General features: G+C 30.5%; 1 protein-coding gene across 3 annotated transcripts in view; it reads right to left on the bottom strand.

Moving 5' to 3' along the window:
• The window catches only part of LOC142661058 (mixed lineage kinase domain-like protein), an 88,470-nt gene that overhangs the window by 14,494 nt on the left and 48,092 nt on the right, over positions 1 to 25,884 (bottom strand). The gene's annotated exons all lie outside the window — the stretch shown is intronic.

Consider the following 25,884-nt stretch of genomic DNA (forward strand, 5'->3'; position numbering starts at 1 on the left):
AACAAATGTTCAGCATTCAGACATAAAGACGTCACTGTTCATGTGTTGTGTGTTACGCTGAGGTCGTGGTCCATCCAGACCAGGAGAGAATGACACCGTCAAGCTGAAGGCCAAACTGAGGCGTCCGCAGCGCGGTCCGGAAATCATAGGCAGAGCATTTTCCACCTAGACGGAGCCAGAATTGGATGTTTCTGGTCTGTCCGTAACTCAGGTCACGTGGGTTGGTGTTTTTTTCCCCCTGAAATTTATATTTCATTAGATATAAGTGCCACAATGTATCAGTCTAGACAATACTTTGTGAGATGAACAGCCTGAACTACTGACTGATCCATTTTACCTTCACTGATACATTGTAACAAACTATCAGTACCGGAGAGACGTGTGCTGCTGCTGTGTTCAGCTCACAGAGGACTGTCTAGGTAGGCAATGGTAGATCTTTGGCAGGTCCTGAGTAGGTCTGCGATGCCTTAAGGCCCTTTTACACGGATAAATGATGGGGTGAATGCTCGTTTCCGATCGTTGCCCTATGTAAACAGGGCACAGATCAGTCTGCCGTTCATCAGCTGGCCACTAGTCGGCAGCACATCTCCCTGTATATTATGTGAATGCAGAACGACCAATGATTGCAATAACGATCGTTTATTCCCATACTTAATGATCGTTTATTCCCATACTTAATGATCGTTTATTCCCATACTTAATGATCCTTTATTCTCATACTTAATGATCGTTTATTCCCATACTTAATGATCGTTTATTCTCATACTTAATGATCGTTTATTCTCATACTTAATGATCGTTTATTCCCATACTTAATGATCGTTTATTCCCATACTTAATGATCGTTTATTCCCATACTTAATGATCGTTTATTCCCATACTTAATGATCGTTTATTCCCATACTTAATGATCGTTTATTCCCATACTTAATGATCGTTTATTCCCATACTTAATGATCGTTTATTCTCATACTTAATGATCGTTTATTCTCATACTTAATGATCGTTTATTCCCATACTTAATGATCGTTTATTCTCATACTTAATGATCGTTTATTCCCATACTTAATGATCGTTTATTCTCATACTTAATGATCGTTTATTCTCATACTTAATGATCGTTTATTCCCATACTTAATGATCGTTTATTCTCATACTTAATGATCGTTTATTCCCATACTTAATGATCGTTTATTCTCATACTTAATGATCGTTTATTCTCATACTTAATGATCGTTTATTCTCATACTTAATGATCGTTTATTCTCATACTTAATGATCGTTTATTCTCATACTTAATGATCGTTTATCCCCATACTTAATGATCGTTTATTCCCATACTTAATGATCGTTTATTCTCATACTTAATGATCGTTTATTCTCATACTTAATGATCGTTTATTCTCATACTTAATGATCGTTTATCCCCATACTTAATGATCGTTTATTCCCATACTTAATGATCGTTTATTCCCATACTTAATGATCGTTTATTCCCATACTTAATGATCGTTTATTCTCATACTTAATGATCGTTTATTCTCATACTTAATGATCGTTTATTCCCATACTTAATGATCGTTTATTCCCATACTTAATGATCGTTTATTCTCATACTTAATGATCGTTTATTCCCATACTTAATGATCGTTTATTCCCATACTTAATGATCGTTTATTCTCATACTTAATGATCGTTTATTCTCATACTTAATGATCGTTTATTCTCATACTTAATGATCGTTTATTCTCATACTTAATGATCGTTTATTCCCATACTTAATGATCGTTTATTCCCATACTTAATGATCGTTTATTCTCATACTTAATGATCGTTTATTCCCATACTTAATGATCGTTTATTCCCATACTTAATGATCGTTTATTCTCATACTTAATGATCGTTTATTCCCATACTTAATGATCGTTTATTCCCATACTTAATGATCGTTTATTCCCATACTTAATGATCGTTTATTCCCATACTTAATGATCGTTTATTCCCATACTTAATGATCGTTTATTCTCATACTTAATGATCGTTTATTCTCATACTTAATGATCGTTTATTCCCATACTTAATGATCGTTTATTCTCATACTTAATGATCGTTTATTCTCATACTTAATGATCGTTTATTCTCATACTTAATGATCGTTTATTCTCATACTTAATGATCGTTTATTCTCATACTTAATGATCGTTTATTCTCATACTTAATGATCGTTTATTCTCATACTTAATGATCGTTTATTCTCATACTTAATGATCGTTTATTCCCATACTTAATGATCGTTTATTCTCATACTTAATGATCGTTTATTCCCATACTTAATGATCGTTTATTCTCATACTTAATGATCGTTTATTCTCATACTTAATGATCGTTTATTCCCATACTTAATGATCGTTTATTCTCATACTTAATGATCGTTTATTCTCATACTTAATGATCGTTTATTCCCATACTTAATGATCGTTTATTCTCATACTTAATGATCGTTTATTCTCATACTTAATGATCGTTTATTCTCATACTTAATGATCGTTTATTCTCATACTTAATGATCGTTTATTCTCATACTTAATGATCGTTTATTCTCATACTTAATGATCGTTTATTCTCATACTTAATGATCGTTTATTCCCATACTTAATGATCGTTTATTCTCATACTTAATGATCGTTTATTCTCATACTTAATGATCGTTTATTCTCATACTTAATGATCGTTTATTCCCATACTTAATGATCGTTTATTCTCATACTTAATGATCGTTTATTCCCATACTTAATGATCGTTTATTCCCATACTTAATGATCGTTTATTCTCATACTTAATGATCGTTTATTCTCATACTTAATGATCGTTTATTCCCATACTTAATGATCGTTTATTCTCATACTTAATGATCGTTTATTCTCATACTTAATGATCGTTTATTCCCATACTTAATGATCGTTTATTCCCATACTTAATGATCGTTTATTCTCATACTTAATGATCGTTTATTCCCATACTTAATGATCGTTTATTCTCATACTTAATGATCGTTTATTCTCATACTTAATGATCGTTTATTCCCATACTTAATGATCGTTTATTCCCATACTTAATGATCGTTTATTCTCATACTTAATGATCGTTTATTCCCATACTTAATGATCGTTTATTCTCATACTTAATGATCGTTTATTCCCATACTTAATGATCGTTTATTCTCATACTTAATGATCGTTTATTCCCATACTTAATGATCGTTTATTCCCATACTTAATGATCGTTTATTCTCATACTTAATGATCGTTTATTCCCATACTTAATGATCGTTTATTCCCATACTTAATGATCGTTTATTCCCATACTTAATGATCGTTTATTCTCATACTTAATGATCGTTTATTCTCATACTTAATGATCGTTTATTCCCATACTTAATGATCGTTTATTCTCATACTTAATGATCGTTTATTCTCATACTTAATGATCGTTTATTCCCATACTTAATGATCGTTTATTCCCATACTTAATGATCGTTTATTCTCATACTTAATGATCGTTTATTCTCATACTTAATGATCGTTTATTCCCATACTTAATGATCGTTTATTCTCATACTTAATGATCGTTTATTCTCATACTTAATGATCGTTTATTCCCATACTTAATGATCGTTTATTCTCATACTTAATGATCGTTTATTCCCATACTTAATGATCGTTTATTCTCATACTTAATGATCGTTTATCCCCATACTTAATGATCGTTTATTCTCATACTTAATGATCGTTTATTCCCATACTTAATGATCGTTTATTCCCATACTTAATGATCGTTTATCCCCATACTTAATGATCGTTTATTCTCATACTTAATGATCGTTTATTCTCATACTTAATGATCGTTTATCCCCATACTTAATGATCGTTTATTCTCATACTTAATGATCGTTTATTCCCATACTTAATGATCGTTTATTCTCATACTTAATGATCGTTTATCCCCATACTTAATGATCGTTTATTCTCATACTTAATGATCGTTTATTCTCATACTTAATGATCGTTTATTCCCATACTTAATGATCGTTTATTCCCATACTTAATGATCGTTTATTCTCATACTTAATGATCGTTTATTCCCATACTTAATGATCGTTTATTCTCATACTTAATGATCGTTTATTCCCATACTTAATGATCGTTTATCCCCATACTTAATGATCGTTTATTCCCATACTTAATGATCGTTTATTCTCATACTTAATGATCGTTTATTCTCATACTTAATGATCGTTTATTCTCATACTTAATGATCGTTTATTCTCATACTTAATGATCGTTTATCCCCATACTTAATGATCGTTTATTCCCATACTTAATGATCGTTTATTCTCATACTTAATGATCGTTTATTCCCATACTTAATGATCGTTTATTCCCATACTTAATGATCGTTTATCCCCATACTTAATGATCGTTTATTCCCATACTTAATGATCGTTTATTCTCATACTTAATGATCGTTTATTCTCATACTTAATGATCGTTTATTCCCATACTTAATGATCGTTTATTCCCATACTTAATGATCGTTTATTCTCATACTTAATGATCGTTTATCCCCATACTTAATGATCGTTTATTCTCATACTTAATGATCGTTTATTCCCATACTTAATGATCGTTTATTCTCATACTTAATGATCGTTTATTCTCATACTTAATGATCGTTTATTCTCATACTTAATGATCGTTTATTCTCATACTTAATGATCGTTTATTCTCATACTTAATGATCGTTTATTCTCATACTTAATGATCGTTTATTCTCATACTTAATGATCGTTTATCCCCATACTTAATGATCGTTTATTCCCATACTTAATGATCGTTTATTCTCATACTTAATGATCGTTTATTCTCATACTTAATGATCGTTTATTCTCATACTTAATGATCGTTTATTCCCATACTTAATGATCGTTTATTCTCATACTTAGGGCGGGTTCACACATAGCGGAATTTCACTTAAATTCCGCTGCGGACACTCCGCAGCGTTAATCCGCAGCGGAGCCGTTTCTCCATTGACTTTCACTTTAATTTAGCAGTGTTCGTTTACACGATGCGTACAATTCCGCTGCGGAGCATAGGCTGCGGAGCGGAATTTGGTGTCCGCAGCATGCTCTGTCTGTTGCGGAGCAGTGGCGGACTGGTTGCGGACTCATGGCGGAATTTCTCCATTGACTTCAATGGAGAGTCAAAATTCCGCAATGAAGTCCGCAGATCTTATGTGTGCTGCGGAGCGTATTGTTTTTACTACCATGACATTTCTTCATTCTGGCTGGACCTATGTATTTCTAGGTCTACAGCCAGACTGAGGAAGTCAATGGGGCTCCCGTAATGACGGGAGCGTTGCTAGGAGACGTCTGTAAATAGTCACTGTCCAGGGTGCTGAAAGAGTTACGCGATCGGCAGTAACTGTTTCTGCACCCGGGACAGTGACTACCGATCTCAATATACATGTATCTGTAAAAAAAAATATAAGTTCATACTTACCGAGAACTCCCTGCGTCTGTCTCCAGTCCGGCCTCCCAGGATGACGTTTCAGTGTAAGTGACGGCTGCAGCCAATCACAGGCCAAGCACAGGCTGCAGCGGTCACATGGACTGGAGCGTCATCCAGGGAGGTCGGGCCGGATGCCGAAAGAGGGACGCGTCACCAAGACAACGGGCGGTAAGTATGAATTTCTTTTACTTTCACTAGGGAAAGTGCTGTCCCTTCTCTCTATCCTGCACTGAATAGGGAGAAGAGAAGCACTTTTCCTGCAGTCCGCAGCGGCCAGTCCGCATCAATATTCTGCACATTTTGTGCAGATCCGCTGCAGAATCTGCAACGCAGATTCTGTGCGGCATTGATGCGGACAGTTGCAGAGGAATTCCGCCATGTGTGGTCATGCCCTTAATGATCGTTTATTCCCATACTTAATGATCGTTTATTCCCATACTTAATGATCGTTTATTCTCATACTTAATGATCGTTTATTCCCATACTTAATGATCGTTTATTCTCATACTTAATGATCGTTTATTCTCATACTTAATGATCGTTTATTCCCATACTTAATGATCGTTTATTCCCATACTTAATGATCGTTTATTCTCATACTTAATGATCGTTTATTCCCATACTTAATGATCGTTTATTCTCATACTTAATGATCGTTTATTCCCATACTTAATGATCGTTTATTCTCATACTTAATGATCGTTTATTCCCATACTTAATGATCGTTTATTCCCATACTTAATGATCGTTTATTCTCATACTTAATGATCGTTTATTCCCATACTTAATGATCGTTTATTCCCATACTTAATGATCGTTTATTCTCATACTTAATGATCGTTTATTCTCATACTTAATGATCGTTTATTCCCATACTTAATGATCGTTTATTCTCATACTTAATGATCGTTTATTCTCATACTTAATGATCGTTTATTCCCATACTTAATGATCGTTTATTCCCATACTTAATGATCGTTTATTCTCATACTTAATGATCGTTTATTCTCATACTTAATGATCGTTTATTCCCATACTTAATGATCGTTTATTCTCATACTTAATGATCGTTTATTCTCATACTTAATGATCGTTTATTCCCATACTTAATGATCGTTTATTCTCATACTTAATGATCGTTTATTCCCATACTTAATGATCGTTTATTCTCATACTTAATGATCGTTTATTCTCATACTTAATGATCGTTTATCCCCATACTTAATGATCGTTTAGTCCCATACTTAATGATCGTTTATTCTCATACTTAATGATCGTTTATCCCCATACTTAATGATCGTTTATTCTCATACTTAATGATCGTTTATTCTCATACTTAATGATCGTTTATTCCCATACTTAATGATCGTTTATTCCCATACTTAATGATCGTTTATTCTCATACTTAATGATCGTTTATTCCCATACTTAATGATCGTTTATTCTCATACTTAATGATCGTTTATTCCCATACTTAATGATCGTTTATCCCCATACTTAATGATCGTTTATTCCCATACTTAATGATCGTTTATTCTCATACTTAATGATCGTTTATTCTCATACTTAATGATCGTTTATTCTCATACTTAATGATCGTTTATTCTCATACTTAATGATCGTTTATCCCCATACTTAATGATCGTTTATTCCCATACTTAATGATCGTTTATTCTCATACTTAATGATCGTTTATTCCCATACTTAATGATCGTTTATTCTCATACTTAATGATCGTTTATTCCCATACTTAATGATCGTTTATTCTCATACTTAATGATCGTTTATTCTCATACTTAATGATCGTTTATTCCCATACTTAATGATCGTTTATTCCCATACTTAATGATCGTTTATTCTCATACTTAATGATCGTTTATCCCCATACTTAATGATCGTTTATTCTCATACTTAATGATCGTTTATTCCCATACTTAATGATCGTTTATTCTCATACTTAATGATCGTTTATTCCCATACTTAATGATCGTTTATTCTCATACTTAATGATCGTTTATTCTCATACTTAATGATCGTTTATTCTCATACTTAATGATCGTTTATTCTCATACTTAATGATCGTTTATTCTCATACTTAATGATCGTTTATTCTCATACTTAATGATCGTTTATCCCCATACTTAATGATCGTTTATTCCCATACTTAATGATCGTTTATTCTCATACTTAATGATCGTTTATTCTCATACTTAATGATCGTTTATTCTCATACTTAATGATCGTTTATTCCCATACTTAATGATCGTTTATTCTCATACTTAGGGCGGGTTCACACATAGCGGAATTTCACTTAAATTCCGCTGCGGACACTCCGCAGCGTTAATCCGCAGCGGAGCCGTTTCTCCATTGACTTTCACTTTAATTTAGCAGTGTTCGTTTACACGATGCGTACAATTCCGCTGCGGAGCATAGGCTGCGGAGCGGAATTTGGTGTCCGCAGCATGCTCTGTCTGTTGCGGAGCAGTGGCGGACTGGTTGCGGACTCATGGCGGAATTTCTCCATTGACTTCAATGGAGAGTCAAAATTCCGCAATGAAGTCCGCAGATCTTATGTGTGCTGCGGAGCGTATTGTTTTTACTACCATGACATTTCTTCATTCTGGCTGGACCTATGTATTTCTAGGTCTACAGCCAGACTGAGGAAGTCAATGGGGCTCCCGTAATGACGGGAGCGTTGCTAGGAGACGTCTGTAAATAGTCACTGTCCAGGGTGCTGAAAGAGTTACGCGATCGGCAGTAACTGTTTCTGCACCCGGGACAGTGACTACCGATCTCAATATACATGTATCTGTAAAAAAAAATATAAGTTCATACTTACCGAGAACTCCCTGCGTCTGTCTCCAGTCCGGCCTCCCAGGATGACGTTTCAGTGTAAGTGACGGCTGCAGCCAATCACAGGCCAAGCACAGGCTGCAGCGGTCACATGGACTGGAGCGTCATCCAGGGAGGTCGGGCCGGATGCCGAAAGAGGGACGCGTCACCAAGACAACGGGCGGTAAGTATGAATTTCTTTTACTTTCACTAGGGAAAGTGCTGTCCCTTCTCTCTATCCTGCACTGAATAGGGAGAAGAGAAGCACTTTTCCTGCAGTCCGCAGCGGCCAGTCCGCATCAATATTCTGCACATTTTGTGCAGATCCGCTGCAGAATCTGCAACGCAGATTCTGTGCGGCATTGATGCGGACAGTTGCAGAGGAATTCCGCCATGTGTGGTCATGCCCTTAATGATCGTTTATTCCCATACTTAATGATCGTTTATTCTCATACTTAATGATCGTTTATTCTCATACTTAATGATCGTTTATTCTCATACTTAATGATCGTTTATTCCCATACTTAATGATCGTTTATTCTCATACTTAATGATCGTTTATTCCCATACTTAATGATCGTTTATTCCCATACTTAATGATCGTTTATTCCCATACTTAATGATCGTTTATTCCCATACTTAATGATCGTTTATTCTCATACTTAATGATCGTTTATTCTCATACTTAATGATCGTTTATTCTCATACTTAATGATCGTTTATTCTCATACTTAATGATCGTTTATTCTCATACTTAATGATCGTTTATTCCCATACTTAATGATCGTTTATTCTCATACTTAATGATCGTTTATTCTCATACTTAATGATCCTTTATTCTCATACTTAATGATCGTTTATTCCCATACTTAATGATCGTTTATTCCCATACTTAATGATCGTTTATTCCCATACTTAATGATCGTTTATTCTCATACTTAATGATCGTTTATTCTCATACTTAATGATCGTTTATTCTCATACTTAATGATCGTTTATTCTCATACTTAATGATCGTTTATTCCCATACTTAATGATCGTTTATTCCCATACTTAATGATCGTTTATTCCCATACTTAATGATCGTTTATTCCCATACTTAATGATCGTTTATTCTCATACTTAATGATCGTTTATTCTCATACTTAATGATCGTTTATTCTCATACTTAATGATCGTTTATTCTCATACTTAATGATCGTTTATTCCCATACTTAATGATCGTTTATTCCCATACTTAATGATCGTTTATTCTCATACTTAATGATCGTTTATTCCCATACTTAATGATCGTTTATTCTCATACTTAATGATCGTTTATTCTCATACTTAATGATCGTTTATTCTCATACTTAATGATCGTTTATTCCCATACTTAATGATCGTTTATTCTCATACTTAATGATCGTTTATTCTCATACTTAATGATCGTTTATTCCCATACTTAATGATCGTTTATTCTCATACTTAATGATCGTTTATTCTCATACTTAATGATCGTTTATTCTCATACTTAATGATCGTTTATTCCCATACTTAATGATCGTTTATTCTCATACTTAATGATCGTTTATTCTCATACTTAATGATCGTTTATTCCCATACTTAATGATCGTTTATTCTCATACTTAATGATCGTTTATCCCCATACTTAATGATCGTTTATTCCCATACTTAATGATCGTTTATTCCCATACTTAATGATCGTTTATCCCCATACTTAATGATCGTTTATTCCCATACTTAATGATCGTTTATTCCCATACTTAATGATCGTTTATTCCCATACTTAATGATCGTTTATTCCCATACTTAATGATCGTTTATTCTCATACTTAATGATCGTTTATCCCCATACTTAATGATCGTTTATCCTCATACTTAATGATCGTTTATTCCCATACTTAATGATCGTTTATTCTCATACGTAATGATCGTTTATTCTCATACTTAATGATCGTTTATTCTCATACTTAATGATCGTTTATTCCCATACTTAATGATCGTTTATTCTCATACTTAATGATCGTTTATTCCCATACTTAATGATCGTTTATTCTCATACTTAATGATCGTTTATTCCCATACTTAATGATCGTTTATTCTCATACTTAATGATCGTTTATTCTCATACTTAATGATCGTTTATTCTCATACTTAATGATCGTTTATTCCCATACTTAATGATCGTTTATTCTCATACTTAATGATCGTTTATTCTCATACTTAATGATCGTTTATTCTCATACTTAATGATCGTTTATTCTCATACTTAATGATCGTTTATCCCCATACTTAATGATCGTTTATTCTCATACTTAATGATCGTTTATCCCCATACTTAATGATCGTTTATTCTCATACTTAATGATCGTTTATTCCCATACTTAATGATCGTTTATTCTCATACTTAATGATCGTTTATTCTCATACTTAATGATCGTTTATTCTCATACTTAATGATCGTTTATTCTCATACTTAATGATCGTTTATTCCCATACTTAATGATCGTTTATTCCCATACTTAATGATCGTTTATTCTCATACTTAATGATCGTTTATTCTCATACTTAATGATCGTTTATTCCCATACTTAATGATCGTTTATTCTCATACTTAATGATCGTTTATTCCCATACTTAATGATCGTTTATTCCCATACTTAATGATCGTTTATTCCCATACTTAATGTTCGTTTATTCTCATACTTAATGATCGTTTATTCCCATACTTAATGATCGTTTATTCCCATACTTAATGATCGTTTATTCTCATACTTAATGATCGTTTATTCCCATACTTAATGATCGTTTATTCTCATACTTAATGATCGTTTATTCCCATACTTAATGATCGTTTATTCCCATACTTAATGATCGTTTATTCCCATACTTAATGATCGTTTATTCCCATACTTAATGATCGTTTATTCTCATACTTAATGATCGTTTATTCCCATACTTAATGATCGTTTATTCTCATACTTAATGATCGTTTATTCTCATACTTAATGATCGTTTATTCCCATACTTAATGATCGTTTATTCCCATACTTAATGATCGTTTATTCCCATACTTAATGATCGTTTATTCTCATACTTAATGATCGTTTATTCTCATACTTAATGATCGTTTATTCTCATACTTAATGATCGTTTATTCTCATACTTAATGATCGTTTATTCCCATACTTAATGATCGTTTATTCTCATACTTAATGATCGTTTATTCTCATACTTAATGATCGTTTATTCCCATACTTAATGATCGTTTATTCCCATACTTAATGATCGTTTATTCTCATACTTAATGATCGTTTATTCCCATACTTAATGATCGTTTATTCCCATACTTAATGATCGTTTATTCTCATACTTAATGATCGTTTATTCCCATACTTAATGATCGTTTATTCCCATACTTAATGATCGTTTATTCTCATACTTAATGATCGTTTATTCCCATACTTAATGATCGTTTATTCCCATACTTAATGATCGTTTATTCCCATACTTAATGATCGTTTATTCTCATACTTAATGATCGTTTATTCCCATACTTAATGATCGTTTATTCTCATACTTAATGATCGTTTATTCTCATACTTAATGATCGTTTATTCCCATACTTAATGATCGTTTATTCTCATACTTAATGATCGTTTATTCTCATACTTAATGATCGTTTATTCTCATACTTAATGATCGTTTATCCCCATACTTAATGATCGTTTATCCCCATACTTAATGATCGTTTATTCCCATACTTAATGATCGTTTATTCCCATACTTAATGATCGTTTATTCCCATACTTAATGATCGTTTATTCTCATACTTAATGATCGTTTATTCTCATACTTAATGATCGTTTATTCCCATACTTAATGATCGTTTATTCCCATACTTAATGATCGTTTATTCTCATACTTAATGATCGTTTATTCCCATACTTAATGATCGTTTATTCCCATACTTAATGATCGTTTATTCTCATACTTAATGATCGTTTATTCTCATACTTAATGATCGTTTATTCTCATACTTAATGATCGTTTATTCTCATACTTAATGATCGTTTATTCCCATACTTAATGATCGTTTATTCCCATACTTAATGATCGTTTATTCTCATACTTAATGATCGTTTATTCCCATACTTAATGATCGTTTATTCCCATACTTAATGATCGTTTATTCTCATACTTAATGATCGTTTATTCCCATACTTAATGATCGTTTATTCCCATACTTAATGATCGTTTATTCCCATACTTAATGATCGTTTATTCCCATACTTAATGATCGTTTATTCCCATACTTAATGATCGTTTATTCTCATACTTAATGATCGTTTATTCTCATACTTAATGATCGTTTATTCCCATACTTAATGATCGTTTATTCTCATACTTAATGATCGTTTATTCTCATACTTAATGATCGTTTATTCTCATACTTAATGATCGTTTATTCTCATACTTAATGATCGTTTATTCTCATACTTAATGATCGTTTATTCTCATACTTAATGATCGTTTATTCCCATACTTAATGATCGTTTATTCTCATACTTAATGATCGTTTATTCTCATACTTAATGATCGTTTATTCCCATACTTAATGATCGTTTATTCTCATACTTAATGATCGTTTATTCTCATACTTAATGATCGTTTATTCCCATACTTAATGATCGTTTATTCTCATACTTAATGATCGTTTATTCTCATACTTAATGATCGTTTATTCTCATACTTAATGATCGTTTATTCTCATACTTAATGATCGTTTATTCTCATACTTAATGATCGTTTATTCTCATACTTAATGATCGTTTATTCTCATACTTAATGATCGTTTATTCCCATACTTAATGATCGTTTATTCTCATACTTAATGATCGTTTATTCTCATACTTAATGATCGTTTATTCTCATACTTAATGATCGTTTATTCCCATACTTAATGATCGTTTATTCTCATACTTAATGATCGTTTATTCCCATACTTAATGATCGTTTATTCCCATACTTAATGATCGTTTATTCTCATACTTAATGATCGTTTATTAACATACTTAATGATCGTTTATTCCCATACTTAATGATCGTTTATTCTCATACTTAATGATCGTTTATTCTCATACTTAATGATCGTTTATTCCCATACTTAATGATCGTTTATTCCCATACTTAATGATCGTTTATTCTCATACTTAATGATCGTTTATTCCCATACTTAATGATCGTTTATTCTCATACTTAATGATCGTTTATTCTCATACTTAATGATCGTTTATTCCCATACTTAATGATCGTTTATTCCCATACTTAATGATCGTTTATTCTCATACTTAATGATCGTTTATTCCCATACTTAATGATCGTTTATTCTCATACTTAATGATCGTTTATTCCCATACTTAATGATCGTTTATTCTCATACTTAATGATCGTTTATTCCCATACTTAATGATCGTTTATTCCCATACTTAATGATCGTTTATTCTCATACTTAATGATCGTTTATTCCCATACTTAATGATCGTTTATTCCCATACTTAATGATCGTTTATTCTCATACTTAATGATCGTTTATTCTCATACTTAATGATCGTTTATTCCCATACTTAATGATCGTTTATTCTCATACTTAATGATCGTTTATTCTCATACTTAATGATCGTTTATTCCCATACTTAATGATCGTTTATTCCCATACTTAATGATCGTTTATTCTCATACTTAATGATCGTTTATTCTCATACTTAATGATCGTTTATTCCCATACTTAATGATCGTTTATTCTCATACTTAATGATCGTTTATTCTCATACTTAATGATCGTTTATTCCCATACTTAATGATCGTTTATTCTCATACTTAATGATCGTTTATTCCCATACTTAATGATCGTTTATTCTCATACTTAATGATCGTTTATTCTCATACTTAATGATCGTTTATCCCCATACTTAATGATCGTTTATTCTCATACTTAATGATCGTTTATTCTCATACTTAATGATCGTTTATTCCCATACTTAATGATCGTTTATTCCCATACTTAATGATCGTTTATTCTCATACTTAATGATCGTTTATTCCCATACTTAATGATCGTTTATTCTCATACTTAATGATCGTTTATTCCCATACTTAATGATCGTTTATCCCCATACTTAATGATCGTTTATTCCCATACTTAATGATCGTTTATTCTCATACTTAATGATCGTTTATTCTCATACTTAATGATCGTTTATTCTCATACTTAATGATCGTTTATTCTCATACTTAATGATCGTTTATTCCCATACTTAATGATCGTTTATTCCCATACTTAATGATCGTTTATTCTCATACTTAATGATCGTTTATTCTCATACTTAATGATCGTTTATTCTCATACTTAATGATCGTTTATTCCCATACTTAATGATCGTTTATTCTCATACTTAATGATCGTTTATTCCCATACTTAATGATCGTTTATTCCCATACTTAATGATCGTTTATTCTCATACTTAATGATCGTTTATTCTCATACTTAATGATCGTTTATTCCCATACTTAATGATCGTTTATTCTCATACTTAATGATCGTTTATTCTCATACTTAATGATCGTTTATTCCCATACTTAATGATCGTTTATTCCCATACTTAATGATCGTTTATTCTCATACTTAATGATCGTTTATTCCCATACTTAATGATCGTTTATTCTCATACTTAATGATCGTTTATTCTCATACTTAATGATCGTTTATTCCCATACTTAATGATCGTTTATTCCCATACTTAATGATCGTTTATTCTCATACTTAATGATCGTTTATTCCCATACTTAATGATCGTTTATTCTCATACTTAATGATCGTTTATTCCCATACTTAATGATCGTTTATTCTCATACTTAATGATCGTTTATTCCCATACTTAATGATCGTTTATTCCCATACTTAATGATCGTTTATTCTCATACTTAATGATCGTTTATTCTCATACTTAATGATCGTTTATTCTCATACTTAATGATCGTTTATTCCCATACTTAATGATCGTTTATTCCCATACTTAATGATCGTTTATTCCCATACTTAATGATCGTTTATTCCCATACTTAATGATCGTTTATTCTCATACTTAATGATCGTTTATTCTCATACTTAATGATCGTTTATTCTCATACTTAATGATCGTTTATTCTCATACTTAATGATCGTTTATTCCCCATACTTAATGATCGTTTATTCCCATACTTAATGATCGTTTATTCTCATACTTAATGATCGTTTATTCCCATACTTAATGATCGTTTATTCTCATACTTAATGATCGTTTATTCTCATACTTAATGATCGTTTATTCTCATACTTAATGATCGTTTATTCCCATACTTAATGATCGTTTATTCTCATACTTAATGATCGTTTATTCTCATACTTAATGATCGTTTATTCCCATACTTAATGATCGTTTATTCTCATACTTAATGATCGTTTATTCTCATACTTAATGATCGTTTATTCTCATACTTAATGATCGTTTATTCCCATACTTAATGATCGTTTATTCTCATACTTAATGATCGTTTATTCTCATACTTAATGATCGTTTATTCCCATACTTAATGATCGTTTATTCTCATACTTAATGATCGTTTATCCCCATACTTAATGATCGTTTATTCCCATACTTAATGATCGTTTATTCCCATACTTAATGATCGTTTATCCCCATACTTAATGATCGTTTATTCCCATACTTAATGATCGTTTATTCCCATACTTAATGATCGTTTATTCCCATACTTAATGATCGTTTATTCCCATACTTAATGATCGTTTATTCTCATACTTAATGATCGTTTATCCCCATACTTAATGATCGTTTATCCTCATACTTAATGATCGTTTATTCCCATACTTAATGATCGTTTATTCTCATACGTAATGATCGTTTATTCTCATACTTAATGATCGTTTATTCTCATACTTAATGATCGTTTATTCCCATACTTAATGATCGTTTATTCTCATACTTAATGATCGTTTATTCCCATACTTAATGATCGTTTATTCTCATACTTAATGATCGTTTATTCCCATACTTAATGATCGTTTATTCTCATACTTAATGATCGTTTATTCTCATACTTAATGATCGTTTATTCTCATACTTAATGATCGTTTATTCCCATACTTAATGATCGTTTATTCTCATACTTAATGATCGTTTATTCTCATACTTAATGATCGTTTATTCTCATACTTAATGATCGTTTATTCTCATACTTAATGATCGTTTATCCCCATACTTAATGATCGTTTATTCTCATACTTAATGATCGTTTATCCCCATACTTAATGATCGTTTATTCTCATACTTAATGATCGTTTATTCCCATACTTAATGATCGTTTATTCTCATACTTAATGATCGTTTATTCTCATACTTAATGATCGTTTATTCTCATACTTAATGATCGTTTATTCTCATACTTAATGATCGTTTATTCCCATACTTAATGATCGTTTATTCCCATACTTAATGATCGTTTATTCTCATACTTAATGATCGTTTATTCTCATACTTAATGATCGTTTATTCCCATACTTAATGATCGTTTATTCTCATACTTAATGATCGTTTATTCCCATACTTAATGATCGTTTATTCCCATACTTAATGATCGTTTATTCCCATACTTAATGTTCGTTTATTCTCATACTTAATGATCGTTTATTCCCATACTTAATGATCGTTTATTCCCATACTTAATGATCGTTTATTCTCATACTTAATGATCGTTTATTCCCATACTTAATGATCGTTTATTCTCATACTTAATGATCGTTTATTCCCATACTTAATGATCGTTTATTCCCATACTTAATGATCGTTTATTCCCATACTTAATGATCGTTTATTCCCATACTTAATGATCGTTTATTCTCATACTTAATGATCGTTTATTCCCATACTTAATGATCGTTTATTCTCATACTTAATGATCGTTTATTCTCATACTTAATGATCGTTTATTCCCATACTTAATGATCGTTTATTCCCATACTTAATGATCGTTTATTCCCATACTTAATGATCGTTTATTCTCATACTTAATGATCGTTTATTCTCATACTTAATGATCGTTTATTCTCATACTTAATGATCGTTTATTCTCATACTTAATGATCGTTTATTCCCATACTTAATGATCGTTTATTCTCATACTTAATGATCGTTTATTCTCATACTTAATGATCGTTTATTCCCATACTTAATGATCGTTTATTCCCATACTTAATGATCGTTTATTCTCATACTTAATGATCGTTTATTCCCATACTTAATGATCGTTTATTCCCATACTTAATGATCGTTTATTCTCATACTTAATGATCGTTTATTCCCATACTTAATGATCGTTTATTCCCATACTTAATGATCGTTTATTCTCATACTTAATGATCGTTTATTCCCATACTTAATGATCGTTTATTCCCATACTTAATGATCGTTTATTCCCATACTTAATGATCGTTTATTCTCATACTTAATGATCGTTTATTCCCATACTTAATGATCGTTTATTCTCATACTTAATGATCGTTTATTCTCATACTTAATGATCGTTTATTCCCATACTTAATGATCGTTTATTCTCATACTTAATGATCGTTTATTCTCATACTTAATGATCGTTTATTCTCATACTTAATGATCGTTTATCCCCATACTTAATGATCGTTTATCCCCATACTTAATGATCGTTTATTCCCATACTTAATGATCGTTTATTCCCATACTTAATGATCGTTTATTCCCATACTTAATGATCGTTTATTCTCATACTTAATGATCGTTTATTCTCATACTTAATGATCGTTTATTCCCATACTTAATGATCGTTTATTCCCATACTTAATGATCGTTTATTCTCATACTTAATGATCGTTTATTCCCATACTTAATGATCGTTTATTCCCATACTTAATGATCGTTTATTCTCATACTTAATGATCGTTTATTCTCATACTTAATGATCGTTTATTCTCATACTTAATGATCGTTTATTCTCATACTTAATGATCGTTTATTCCCATACTTAATGATCGTTTATTCCCATACTTAATGATCGTTTATTCTCATACTTAATGATCGTTTATTCCCATACTTAATGATCGTTTATTCCCATACTTAATGATCGTTTATTCTCATACTTAATGATCGTTTATTCCCATACTTAATGATCGTTTATTCCCATACTTAATGATCGTTTATTCCCATACTTAATGATCGTTTATTCCCATACTTAATGATCGTTTATTCCCATACTTAATGATCGTTTATTCTCATACTTAATGATCGTTTATTCTCATACTTAATGATCGTTTATTCCCATACTTAATGATCGTTTATTCTCATACTTAATGATCGTTTATTCTCATACTTAATGATCGTTTATTCTCATACTTAATGATCGTTTATTCTCATACTTAATGATCGTTTATTCTCATACTTAATGATCGTTTATTCTCATACTTAATGATCGTTTATTCCCATACTTAATGATCGTTTATTCTCATACTTAATGATCGTTTATTCTCATACTTAATGATCGTTTATTCCCATACTTAATGATCGTTTATTCTCATACTTAATGATCGTTTATTCTCATACTTAATGATCGTTTATTCCATACTTAATGATCGTTTATTCTCATACTTAATGATCGTTTATTCTCATACTTAATGATCGTTTATTCTCATACTTAATGATCGTTTATTCTCATACTTTAATGATCGTTTATTCTCATACTTAATGCTCGTTTATTCTCATACTTAATGATCGTTTATTCTCATACTTAATGATCGTTTATTCCCATACTTAATGATCGTTTATTCTCATACTTAATGATCGTTTATTCTCATACTTAATGATCGTTTATTCTCATACTTAATGATCGTTTATTCCCATACTTAATGATCGTTTATTCTCATACTTAATGATCGTTTATTCCCATACTTAATGATCGTTTATTCCCATACTTAATGATCGTTTATTCTCATACTTAATGATCGTTTATTAACATACTTAATGATCGTTTATTCCCATACTTAATGATCGTTTATTCTCATACTTAATGATCGTTTATTCTCATACTTAATGATCGTTTATTCCCATACTTAATGATCGTTTATTCCCATACTTAATGATCGTTTATTCTCATACTTAATGATCGTTTATTCCCATACTTAATGATCGTTTATTCTCATACTTAATGATCGTTTATTCTCATACTTAATGATCGTTTATTCCCATACTTAATGATCGTTTATTCCCATACTTAATGATCGTTTATTCTCATACTTAATGATCGTTTATTCCATACTTAATGATCGTTTATTCTCATACTTAATGATCGTTTATTCCCATACTTAATGATCGTTTATTCTCATACTTAATGATCGTTTATTCCCATACTTAATGATCGTTTATTCCCATACTTAATGATCGTTTATTCTCATACTTAATGATCGTTTATTCCCATACTTAATGATCGTTTATTCCCATACTTAATGATCGTTTATTCTCATACTTAATGATCGTTTATTCTCATACTTAATGATCGTTTATTCCCATACTTAATGATCGTTTATTCTCATACTTAATGATCGTTTATTCTCATACTTAATGATCGTTATTCCCATACTTAATGATCGTTTATTCCCATACTTAATGATCGTTTATTCTCATACTTAATGATCGTTTATTCTCATACTTAATGATCGTTTATTCCCATACTTAATGATCGTTTATTCTCATACTTAATGATCGTTTATTCTCATACTTAATGATCGTTTATTCCCATACTTAATGATCGTTTATTCTCATACTTAATGATCGTTTATTCCCATACTTAATGATCGTTTATTCTCATACTTAATGATCGTTTATTCTCATACTTAATGATCGTTTATCCCCATACTTAATGATCGTTTATTCTCATACTTAATGATCGTTTATTCTCATACTTAATGATCGTTTATTCCCATACTTAATGATCGTTTATTCCCATACTTAATGATCGTTTATTCTCATACTTAATGATCGTTTATTCCCATACTTAATGATCGTTTATTCTCATACTTAATGATCGTTTATTCCCATACTTAATGATCGTTTATCCCCATACTTAATGATCGTTTATTCCCATACTTAATGATCGTTTATTCTCATACTTAATGATCGTTTATTCTCATACTTAATGATCGTTTATTCTCATACTTAATGATCGTTTATTCTCATACTTAATGATCGTTTATTCCCATACTTAATGATCGTTTATTCCCATACTTAATGATCGTTTATTCTCATACTTAATGATCGTTTATTCTCATACTTAATGATCGTTTATTCTCATACTTAATGATCGTTTATTCCCATACTTAATGATCGTTTATTCTCATACTTAATGATCGTTTATTCCCATACTTAATGATCGTTTATTCCCATACTTAATGATCGTTTATTCTCATACTTAATGATCGTTTATTCTCATACTTAATGATCGTTTATTCCCATACTTAATGATCGTTTATTCTCATACTTAATGATCGTTTATTCTCATACTTAATGATCGTTTATTCCCATACTTAATGATCGTTTATTCCCATACTTAATGATCGTTTATTCTCATACTTAATGATCGTTTATTCCCATACTTAATGATCGTTTATTCTCATACTTAATGATCGTTTATTCTCATACTTATTGATCGTTTATTCCCATACTTAATGATCGTTTATTCCCATACTTAATGATCGTTTATTCTCATACTTAATGATCGTTTATTCCCATACTTAATGATCGTTTATTCTCATACTTAATGATCGTTTATTCCCATACTTAATGATCGTTTATTCTCATACTTAATGATCGTTTATTCCCATACTTAATGATCGTTTATTCCCATACTTAATGATCGTTTATTCTCATACTTAATGATCGTTTATTCTCATACTTAATGATCGTTTATTCTCATACTTAATGATCGTTTATTCCCATACTTAATGATCGTTTATCCCCATACTTAATGATCGTTTATTCCCATACTTAATGATCGTTTATTCTCATACTTAATGATCGTTTATTCTCATACTTAATGATCGTTTATTCCCATACTTAATGATCGTTTATTCTCATACTTAATGATCGTTTATTCTCATACTTAATGATCGTTTATTCCCATACTTAATGATCGTTTATTCTCATACTTAATGATCGTTTATTCTCATACTTAATGATCGTTTATTCCCATACTTAATGATCGTTTATTCTCATACTTAATGATCGTTTATTCCCATACTTAATGATCGTTTATTCTCATACTTAATGATCGTTTATTCTCATACTTAATGATCGTTTATCCCCATACTTAATGATCGTTTAGTCCCATACTTAATGATCGTTTATTCTCATACTTAATGATCGTTTATCCCCATACTTAATGATCGTTTATTCTCATACTTAATGATCGTTTATTCTCATACTTAATGATCGTTTATTCCCATACTTAATGATCGTTTATTCCCATACTTAATGATCGTTTATTCTCATACTTAATGATCGTTTATTCCCATACTTAATGATCGTTTATTCTCATACTTAATGATCGTTTATTCCCATACTTAATGATCGTTTATCCCCATACTTAATGATCGTTTATTCCCATACTTAATGATCGTTTATTCTCATACTTAATGATCGTTTATTCTCATACTTAATGATCGTTTATCTCATACTTAATGATCGTTTATTCTCATACTTAATGATCGTTTATCCCCATACTTAATGATCGTTTATTCCCATACTTAATGATCGTTTATTCTCATACTTAATGATCGTTTATCCCCATACTTAATGATCGTTTATTCTCATACTTAATGATCGTTTATTCCCATACTTAATGATCGTTTATTCTCATACTTAATGATCGTTTATTCCCATACTTAATGATCGTTTATTCTCATACTTAATGATCGTTTATTCCCATACTTAATGATCGTTTATTCCCATACTTAATGATCGTTTATTCCCATACTTAATGATCGTTTATTCTCATACTTAATGATCGTTTATTCTCATACTTAATGATCGTTTATTCTCATACTTAATGATCGTTTATTCTCATACTTAATGATCGTTTATTCTCATACTTAATGATCGTTTATCCCCATACTTAATGATCGTTTTATTCCCATACTTAATGATCGTTTATTCTCATACTTAATGATCGTTTATTCTCATACTTAATGATCGTTTATTCTCATACTTAATGATCGTTTATTCCCATACTTAATGATCGTTTATTCTCATACTTAATGATCGTTTATTCTCATACTTAATGATCGTTTATTCTCATACTTAATGATCGTTTATTCCCATACTTAATGATCGTTTATTCCCATACTTAATGATCGTTTATTCCCATACTTAATGATCGTTTATTCTCATACTTAATGATCGTTTATTCCCATACTTAATGATCGTTTATTCCCATACTTAATGATCGTTTATTCTCATACTTAATGATCGTTTATTCTCATACTTAATGATCGTTTATTCTCATACTTAATGATCGGTTTATTCTCATACTTAATGATCGTTTATTCTCATACTTAATGATCGTTTATTCTCATACTTAATGATCGTTTATTCTCATACCTTAATGATCGTTTATTCTCATACTTAATGATCGTTTATTCTCATACTTAATGATCGTTTATTCCCATACTTAATGATCGTTTATTCCCATACTTAATGATCGTTTATTCCCATACTTAATGATCGTTTATTCTCATACTTAATGATCGTTTATTCCCATACTTAATGATCGTTTATTCTCATACTTAATGATCGTTTATTCCCATACTTAAAGATCGTTTATTCCCATACTTAATGATCGTTTATTCCCATACTTAATGATCGTTTATTCTCATACTTAATGATCGTTTATTCCCATACTTAATGATCGTTTATTCTCATACTTAATGATCGATTATTCCCATACTTAATGATCGTTTATTCCCATACTTAAAGATCGTTTATTCCTATACTTAATGATCGTTTATTCCCATACTTAAATGATCGTTTATTCCTCATACTTAAAGATCGTTTATTCCCATACTTAATGATCGTTTATTCCCATACTTAAAGATCGTTTATTCCCATACTTAATGATCGTTTATTCCCATACTTAAAGATCGTTTATTCCCATACTTAATGATCGTTTATTCTCATACTTAAAGATCGTTATTCCATACTTAATGATCGTTTATTCCCATACTTAAAGATCGTTTATTCCCATACTTAATGATCGTTTATTCTCATACTTAATGATCGTTTATTCTCATACTTAATGATCGTTTATTCTCATACTTAATGATCGTTTATTCTCATACTTAATGATCGTTTATTCCCATACTTAATGATCGTTTATTCCCATACTTAATGATCGTTTATTCCCATACTTAATGATCGTTTATTCCCATACTTAATGATCGTTTATTCCCATACTTAATGATCGTTTATTCTCATACTTAATGATCGTTTATTCCCATACTTAATGATCGTTTATTCCCATACTTAATGATCGTTTATTCCCATACTTAATGATCGTTTATTCCCATACTTAATGATCGTTTATTCCCATACTTAATGATCGTTTATTCTCATACTTAATGATCGTTTATTCCCATACTTAATGATCGTTTATTCTCATACTTAATGATCGTTTATTCTCATACTTAATGATCGTTTATTCTCATACTTAATGATCGTTTATTCCCATACTTAATGATCGTTTATTCCCATACTTAATGATCGTTTATTCCCATACTTAATGATCGTTTATTCTCATACTTAATGATCGTTTATTCTCATACTTAATGATCGTTTATTCTCATACTTAATGATCGTTTATTCCCATACTTAATGATCGTTTATTCCCATACTTAATGATCGTTTATTCTCATACTTAATGATCGTTTATCCCCATACTTAATGATCGTTTATTCTCATACTTAATGATCGTTTATTCTCATACTTAATGATCGTTTATTCTCATACTTAATGATCGTTTATTCCCATACTTAATGATCGTTTATTCTCATACTTAATGTTCGTTTATTCTCATACTTAATGATCGTTTATTCCCATACTTAATGATCGTTTATTCTCATACTTAATGATCGTTTATTCTCATACTTAATGATCGTTTATTCTTGTACTAATTATGGTTTATTCTCATACTTAATGATCGTTTATTCTCATACTTAATGATCGTTTATTCCCATACTTAATGATCGTTTATTCCCATACTTAATGATCGTTTATTCTCATACTTAATGATCGTTTATTCCATACTTAATGATCGTTTATTCTCATACTTAATGATCGTTTATTCTCATACTTAATGATCGTTTATTCCCATACTTAATGATCGTTTATTCCCATACTTAATGATCGTTTATTCTCATACTTAATGATCGTTTATTCCCATACTTAATGATCGTTTATTCTCATACTTAATGATCGTTTATTCCCATACTTAATGATCGTTTATTCTCATACTTAATGATCGTTTATTCCCATACTTAATGATCGTTTATTCCCATACTTAATGATCGTTTATTCTCATACTTAATGATCGTTTATTCCCATACTTAATGATCGTTTATTCCCATACTTAATGATCGTTTATTCTCATACTTAATGATCGTTTATTCTCATACTTAATGATCGTTTATTCCCATACTTAATGATCGTTTATTCTCATACTTAATGATCGTTTATTCTCATACTTAATGATCGTTTATTCCCATACTTAATGATCGTTTTATTCCATACTTAATGATCGTTTATTCTCATACTTAATGATCGTTTATTCTCATACTTAATGATCGTTTATTCCCATACTTAATGATCGTTTATTCTCATACTTAATGATCGTTTATTCTCATACTTAATGATCGTTTATTCCCATACTTAATGATCGTTTATTCTCATACTTAATGATCGTTTATTCCCATACTTAATGATCGTTTATTCTCATACTTAAATGATCGTTTATTCTCATACTTAATGATCGTTTATCCCCATACTTAATGATCGTTTATTCTCATACTTAATGATCGTTTATTCTCATACTTAATGATCGTTTATTCCCATACTTAAGATCGTTTATTCCCATACTTAATGATCGTTTATTCTCATACTTAATGATCGTTTATTCCCATACTTAATGATCGTTTATTCTCATACTTAATGATCGTTTATTCCCATACTTAATGATCGTTTATCCCCATACTTAATGATCGTTTATTCCCATACTTAATGATCGTTTATTCTCATACTTAATGATCGTTTATTCTCATACTTAATGATCGTTTATTCTCATACTTAATGATCGT

The sequence above is a fragment of the Rhinoderma darwinii genome, chromosome 9, assembly GCF_050947455.1.
Source record: "Rhinoderma darwinii isolate aRhiDar2 chromosome 9, aRhiDar2.hap1, whole genome shotgun sequence".
Classification (NCBI taxonomy): Eukaryota; Metazoa; Chordata; class Amphibia; order Anura; family Rhinodermatidae; genus Rhinoderma; species Rhinoderma darwinii.